Source organism: Watersipora subatra, chromosome 2, assembly GCF_963576615.1.
Source record: "Watersipora subatra chromosome 2, tzWatSuba1.1, whole genome shotgun sequence".
NCBI classification, from domain to species: Eukaryota; Metazoa; Bryozoa; class Gymnolaemata; order Cheilostomatida; family Watersiporidae; genus Watersipora; species Watersipora subatra.
In genome coordinates this window covers 66560017-66567945 of record NC_088709.1, presented here as the reverse complement: position 1 = coordinate 66567945, position 7929 = coordinate 66560017, and positions in this window count along the sequence as shown.

Sequence of the window (7929 nt, the reverse complement as noted above, 5' to 3'; positions counted from 1 at the left end):
GCAAGGATATGTAAGAAGTCACTCGAGAATAACACATGTACAAGTATTTGGTTATAAAGCATTTGTAGTTGCTCAATTCAGTTTTGGAATTTATGTTAAAACCGTGCAACATGGGGCCTCAGATAAAAAAAATTCCTAATTTAAATTTTAATGCAAATTTTTTTCAAGCTAATTTAATAACTCATTGCATAATTTAGCTTCTACTGACAGTAGCCTGTCTTGACAAACTGTTGTTTTTGCGGAGTTGCCCCTTTCGAGCGGAGCGAGCAAAACAACAGCTTGTCACAATACGCGCTGCACCTGATGCATCAGCTGCATTGAAAAAGAGTTGTCCACTTCCGTCTATGCAGCTTGGCTGTGATGTTATGTCGGTCGCTCCATTGGTAGTCATAACGGATTCAGCCCAAAGATTTATGTAGAAGCAAAAAGATAAAAACGTTTAACCAGAGACAAGTCTCTGCGGTAAACCTTAGTAGAACTTAAGAATAGAATAAATTAAAAATAAATAAGAACAAATAAAACTGACTGATACAAAAATTCAAATAAAACTGACTGAGCGCACAAATAATAACATGTTTAGTTGCTGTTGTTGCCTAAGTTCTTAAGTTCTACTAAAGTTTACCGCATAGACTGGTCTTTGGTTAAACGATTTTATCATATTTTTTTCTACATACATTTTTGGGCTAAATGCGTTACGATTACCAATGGAGCGACCGACATAACATCGCAGCCAAGCCACATAGACGGAAGAGAACAACTCCCTTTAAGTGCAGCTTATGCATCAGGTGCAGTGCGTATTTTGACGAGCTGTTGTTTTGCTTGCTCCCCTCGCCAGGGTACAACTTCGCAAAAACCAACTGTTTGTCAAGACAGGCTACTACTACAGATGTTTATTCATTAATTTAATTAGTTGGCAGGCAGAGAATGGAGCTATGCAAGGGAAGCTGTTTTTCATATTTACAATTCCAACTCTCATCTGGTTGGATTTCTATTTTTTTGTAATTGAAGTCTATATCATTATGTACTCAAAGTTTTTGAGATGATGCGTCAAGTGCAATTGCTGCTGTGCTTTTGCTTGAGCTGATAAATTCCTTGTGCGCTTGTGAGACGGACAGTTTATAGAAAAGCTTTTGCATACAGTATTCAAATGAATATTGCCATCAGCGGCCATGTTGTTATAACTGTTGACTGTTTAGCAGCAGAAAAGGGAATTTGTTTAAATTCAGAGATTTGGCTCCAACCTTCATGGAAATTAGCCAGCAAGCATAGGCATACCTGCCAACTCTCACGCATTGGGTGTGAGACTCACGCAATCACCCAAAAAAAGGAAATGATACATCAATTGCCCCAAAACCAAATCTCACGCATTGTCCCTGTCACATGAGAAAAAATAAAAATAATATATTTAAGTAATATATTTAAAGTTATTGTTGTATTATGTACTTTAGAGTTATCTTCCCACTACTGTATCAATATTATATTCGCATACCTTGTCTGTCCCACTTTGTGTTTCCTGTCAATAAACAGTTTCCTGTCACCTACCGAATGGATCGCATCACGCTTACTATTACCAAACTCTTACGTTATCAGAAGCACCTACCAACAATACCACATGGTGGCCAGTACTAATATTACATCGTGAGAACATTTATGTTAATTCTTTGCTAGAAAGTTTTGGTCTAATCTTCTTTCAATCGACGCTAAATATGGCAAAGTTTAACCCACCGGCAGAATTTGACTTGGTACTGGAGAAGTGGGCTGAGTGGTCCACCAGGTGTGGTAGATTTTGTAGCCTGTCACAGCTAGATAAGCAAGAAAATCAGCTGCAGATCAATAGTTTGCTATATACAATGGGATCTAAAAGTGAGACAATCTTCAATTGCCTGGGACTGTCTACAGAAGACAAACAAAATTACACAAAGGTGAAAGAGGGTTTCGACAAATACTTTTCCCCAAGGAAATACGTTAAATTTGAGAGAGCAACTTTCTTCAGACGTGACAAGCTTTCCGGTGAGTCTGTTGAAGAATTTATTTGTGCAATAAACCACGTGGCGGATAGATGTGACTTTGGAGTTGTAGATCAGAGCAGATTAGAGATTGGATCATAGTGGGAATTGCGGACAAGGATGTTAGCAGAGAGATGCAAAAAATGGAGCTGGACCAGCTTACTGAGGAGAAGGTAGTTGCCATGGCGAGGCAAGCTGAACAAGTTGAGTGTCAGATGAAATTGTTGAGTCGCGGTGAGGATAACACCTCTGTCGCCGCTATCCATGGCGATAATCATCAGAGACGTGAGCCAAGTCGCAATAGCCATCGCCTGCCTCCGGCCTCTGGCTATCAGCGTCAAAGGCAACATCAACCGTGTAGAAACTGTGGGTACTACCAGCATTCGAGAGGAAGCTGTCCTGCTCTGCGTGCTGTTTGCTGGAAATGTTCGAAAATAGGATATTTTTCGAAAGTATGCTTGTTGTCAGCCGGTAAGCCTAAGCCAGATTCCAACAGACGTACATCAGTCAATGAGGTAGAGGCAGAGATAGAGAGGGTCTTCCTAGGTGAAGTCTAGAATAACCAAAAATACAGTAGCCTATGGATGAAAAGTATTGATGTGTACATGGGTGAGCCAGAGTCCAAACCTGTGTCCGTGAAGTTTAAACTTGACACTGGTGCTGACGTTTCTGTTATACCTTGTAGCTTGTGTTCTGGTCAAAGTTTAAAACCAAATTGACAAGATTTTAGTAGGCCCTGGAAATAGTCGAGTACCTGTGCTAGGTTATTTTTCAGCAAGATTGTGTGTAAATAATGCTGAACACTATGAGCGTCTATATGTAGTCAACCAGACAAAAGCGTTGCTAAGTAGAAATGCATGCATTGAGTTAGGTCTGTTAAAAGTCAGTTGTAATGTCGATCATGTGCATACTATTAACCGTTTTAAATGTGAATTTCCTAAGCTGTTTCAGGGTCTGGGCTGTATGAAGCAGGAGGCTGATATCACGCTGCGAGCAGGTTGTTAACCGTACGCCATAAACACGCCAAGAACTGTGCCTTATCCGTTGCTCGACCACGTCAAGTCAGAACTCGAGACGATGGTTAAGGACAATGTAATCTTCCCAGTCGATATACCCAGTGACTGGTGCTCTCCGATGGTAGTTGTGCCAAAGCCGAACTCCCGTGTCCGTATTTGTGTTGACTACACTAAGTTAAACAGAGATGTCAAAAGGGAGATCTATCCAATGGCCCATGTCAAGTCGAGCCTGGCAAAGCTAGGCACTGGTAAACTGTTTACCAAGCTAGATGCAAATTCAGGATTCTACCAGATTCCGTTGACCCCTAAAGCCAGAATGCTGACTACATTCCTCACTCCATTTGGCCGTTTTGCTTTTAACCGGTTACCATTTAGGTTGTCGTCCAGCCCTGAGATTTACTCAAAGATTATATCAAGCATACTGAATGGCCTTGAGGGAGTAATTTGCCACATGGATGATGTGTGGATATGGGGAAACGACCAACAAGAACACGATAATAAAGTCCGTGCTGTGTTAGATCGAATGGTATGAGCCGGTATGACACTAAATGAATCCAAATGTCAGTTTGCCTGTCAGAGCATCAAATTTTTAGGCCACGTAATAAGCTCCACTGGCGTTAAACCTAACCCCGACGCCATCCAGGGCATCCGAGATTTTGGGATGCCGAAAAATGTGAGTGATGTGCAAAGTTTTCTTGGCATGGCCAACCAACTCAGTAAGTTCACTCTGCGTCTAGGTGATCTCAGTACACAGCTCAGGGACTTGCTCTGCAAAATCTGTCCGTGGTACTGGAGAGACCGGCAAGCTAAAGCCTTCACCAACATCAAAGATGAGCTGTCCCAATCTGTAGAGCTAGCGGTATACAACCCAACTCGCAAAACTATCATCCAGTCAGATGCATGTAGGAATGGCATTGGTGCTGCATTACTACAAGTACAGCCCAATGGTACGCTTTGTTTAGTCTACGCTGCGTCACGGGCACTCACTGACACTGAGCAACGATATGCCACGATTGAACAGGAAACCCTCGCCATTTTATGGGCATGTGAAAAGTTCAGAAATTGCATTATAGGCATGACTGTTAGTATTCAAACCGATCACAAACCGCTCGTCTCTTTATTTGGTGACACAGAACTCAGCAAAATGCCTGCTCGCATTCAACGATTTGGCATGCGCGTGTTACGCTTCCAGTACCGGATGGAACACATTCCTGGGAAGCAAAATATTGTTGCTGATGCACTTTCCCGTTCAAAGGCCATTCCTACTGTAGAGGACATAGCATTCTTGGAGGATGTAGAAAATCATGCTTGCAGTACTCTGCTTTACTCCGCCTCCAATGAGAGACTCAGCAAAGTCATAGAGTCACAGTAAAATGATGAGGTATTGGCGAAAATTCACCACTTTGTTAATACGTCGTGGCCTGCGTATATGACCTCCAATGGCTCATTAGTACGTCCTTTCTTTGAGAATCGCTCTAGGATAACCATAATTCATAGAGTACTCGTCTTCGACAATCGAATAATCATTCCGCTCGCTGACTGTCTCGAAGTGCTACAGCAAGTTCATCAAGGCCACCTAGGCATTACTAAGTGCAGAGATCGAGCAAGGAAGTCAATTTGGTGGCTCGGTATGTCACAACAAATTGCGGAAATGGTACGCTCATGTGAATTGTGTCAAAAAGTAGCTCGAGTTCCTCCAGAGCCACTGATGAAATCAGAGTTCCCTTGTTGCCCATGGGAGCCTGTTGGTAGTGATCTATTTTATTTTAAAGACTGTTGGTATCTATTGCTAGTTGATTATTATTCTCGTTATGTCGAGGTCGCTATGCTGAAAGAGCTCAACAGCCTGGAGACCATTGGTCACATGAAAAGCATTTTTGCACGCCACGGAATTCCTGAGCTACTGGTTTCAAATAATGGGCCGCAGTACTCTTCAATAGAGTTTTAAAAATTTGTCACCGGCTATGGTTTTAAACACATCACTAGTTCGCCACAGCACTCGCAATCGAACGGCGCAGCCGAGAGAGCCGTTCAAACCATAAAGTCCATGCTGAAAAAGAGATCGACCCTTATCTTGCATTGTTGGCGTATCGTTCATCACCCATTGAGAATGGATTATCTCCTGCAGAGTTGCTTATGGGCCGACAACTCCGAACAACTGTACCAGCACTTCCCGTCACGCTGGAGGCCTCTAAGCCTAACCTCCAAAGCATTCGTGCTCAGGAGGACCAGAGAAAAAAAAGCAAGATCTCCTATGCAGAGCTGTGCTCAAGTACTTTTTTTCAGTTCAAGTAGAGTAAGCGAGTACTCAAAACAAAATCGAGTACAAGTACAAGTATACACATGTTTCTGCCTTTCGAGTACAAGTAGAGTATCACAACTTGATTCCGAGTACAAGTAGAGTATCACAACTTGGTTCCGAGTACAAGTAGAGTTATCTCTCAAATTTCAAGTTCAAGTAGAGTTTTCCTTTTGAATTTCAAGTACAAGTATAGAGTACATTAATCAAATATCAAGTACTTGTTATTAAATTAAAGTAAAATGAACAAACAAGTAAAACAGCCAAATTAACCAGTACAGGTAGGCCTACATATATAATATGATAATGATTAGGGTATGATAATAATATGATAAAATAATATGATAATATAAAAGTATTATATCCAACTATCCCCGGGTTCTAGTTTTCTTTATTTATACTAGGCCCTGCAGCCTGTTGCATTTGCAGAAAATGAGGTTCTCCAGAACGGCATCGCTCATTGAGGCGTGATGTGGCCTCACCAAGATGTCACCACTGCCTCTGCCATTGTTAAAATAAATCTCTCCTCACATTTTATTTTTCTGAATTCTCACAGACACTTAACTATCATACCATGTTACTTACACAACATTTCAGTAGTCTATGTGACCTTGGATTGACATTTCAATAAGAAAAAGCCCTTGTTCCAACATACATTACACATGTACAGAGTACAAACAGAGAAATTGTGGTGCTGAACAAAGCAGGTAGTACACAATACAAATTGGATCACAGTCTAGGTAAAGTAAAGAGAAATATTATGTGTCAACAGGGAGTTGACAACTCCCTGGTGCAAGTAAGAGTAGAGTATATTTGATGTAGAGTAAAGTAGAGTAGAGTATTTTGATGTAGAGTAAAGTAGAGTATATTTGATGTAGAGTAGAGTATTTAAGTTTGCAAGTAGATTCCGAGTACTTTCTTCTCAAGGGAGTACAAGTTGAGTATATTTATTCCATATTATGGCCCCTTCGAGTAGAGTAGAGAGTAGTTGAAATCAGTACTCGAGTAGTACTTTTACTCGAATTTGTACTCGAGTAGAACAGCACAGCTCCTATGACAAACGACACCACGCCAGAGAACTACCACCGCTTGACCCTGGACAACAGGTCTTTGTTCCAGATTTAAACCGTGAAGCTGTAGTAGCAGCAGCTGCCCCAAATGCTCCTCGGTCCTGTCTTCTCCAAAAATCAGGTGGAACTTCAATTTGTCGTAACCGAATCGACATACGACTGATCAAAAATATAGCTGACGATGTTAACTCCCCACCGAACAGTCCAAAGGGGCACTATATATCGAGGTCTGGTCGTACGGTTAGGCAGCCTGTGAAGCTCGACTTATGAATCCAACAGCATGGTGTCAGCCCCCTGGTTCAGACTCTAGCACTCAAGGTTCTGTAACTTTTGTAGGTCGTTGCACTTTTGTTAATATTAATGTGACAATCATTTCCCAATCAATATGTCTTCATGTAAATGTCACGCTTTCAATGTTCATCGGAGAAAGAGAGATGTTGTATTATGTACTTTAGAGTTATCTTCCCATTATTGTATCAATATTATATTCGCATACCTTGTCTGTCCCACTTTGTGTTTCCTGTCAATAAACAGTTTCCTGTCACCTACCACATGGATCACGTCACGCTTACTATTACCAAACTCTTACGTTATCAGAAGCACCTACAAACAATACCACATTTATTATAAATATTTTTTTGATATAATGTATTTCTAAATTACTCGTAGCGCAGTGCAAAGCTCCAGCTTTGTCACTGGAGAAAATTTAATAATATTTTATAAATATGTATATAATTATTTAAACTAAATGAAAGTTTCAAAATTTAATAAAATGTAACTTATAAATGCAATCGTGTTTTTGTGTGGTTCTATATAATGTTGTGTAAGGTAGCACTCCTGACTGATTTTCTCACGTAACAAATAAATTTTTCAACCTGGCAAAGTGGCTCTTCCTGCCAGGCAAAGAAATTTTCTCTATATCAATCAACTTTCAAATCAATCCTGCGAATTTGTGTATGATCTGTTACCGTATTTGCATTTCTGACACAAGTTGTCTTCTCCTGAATATTTTATACTTATCTGCCAGCTCAGTAGTTGTCTTGCCTCGCTTGGGCACCAATGTATGTTCCTCTGTAGAATGAGTGTTAGCCACTGTTGTTTTATCAGTATATAGCCTCTCTCGAGCGTCAATTTCAAATGCTGGTTGCAAACTTAAATATCGTTGTCGTATCAATATTCGATTGGCCTATCTCAGGCTTTGATATGAAGTATATTTATCAATAACAAGTTTTACTCGGGCATAAATCGAATGAAGAAAATCGTTCAAATAGTTCGTAATATAATAAATGTATATCTCATCAAAATGAGCAAAAAAAAGTGTCCTCAGAAATGTACAAGTATTATCATAGTATTCAGCCAAATGACTTTATCTCAAGGTAAAACAGTAGTAAAAGGGGTATACAATTTCACCCACTTGGCCTCCCTGGCTCGCTCTCTCTGGCCTGTCCTATCTTCTCTCTCTCCCCTCTAGCTAATCACTTTCAAAGGCTCCTTATATACATGCTGTCTGAGAATAACAACTTTTAATTGGCTTCTAG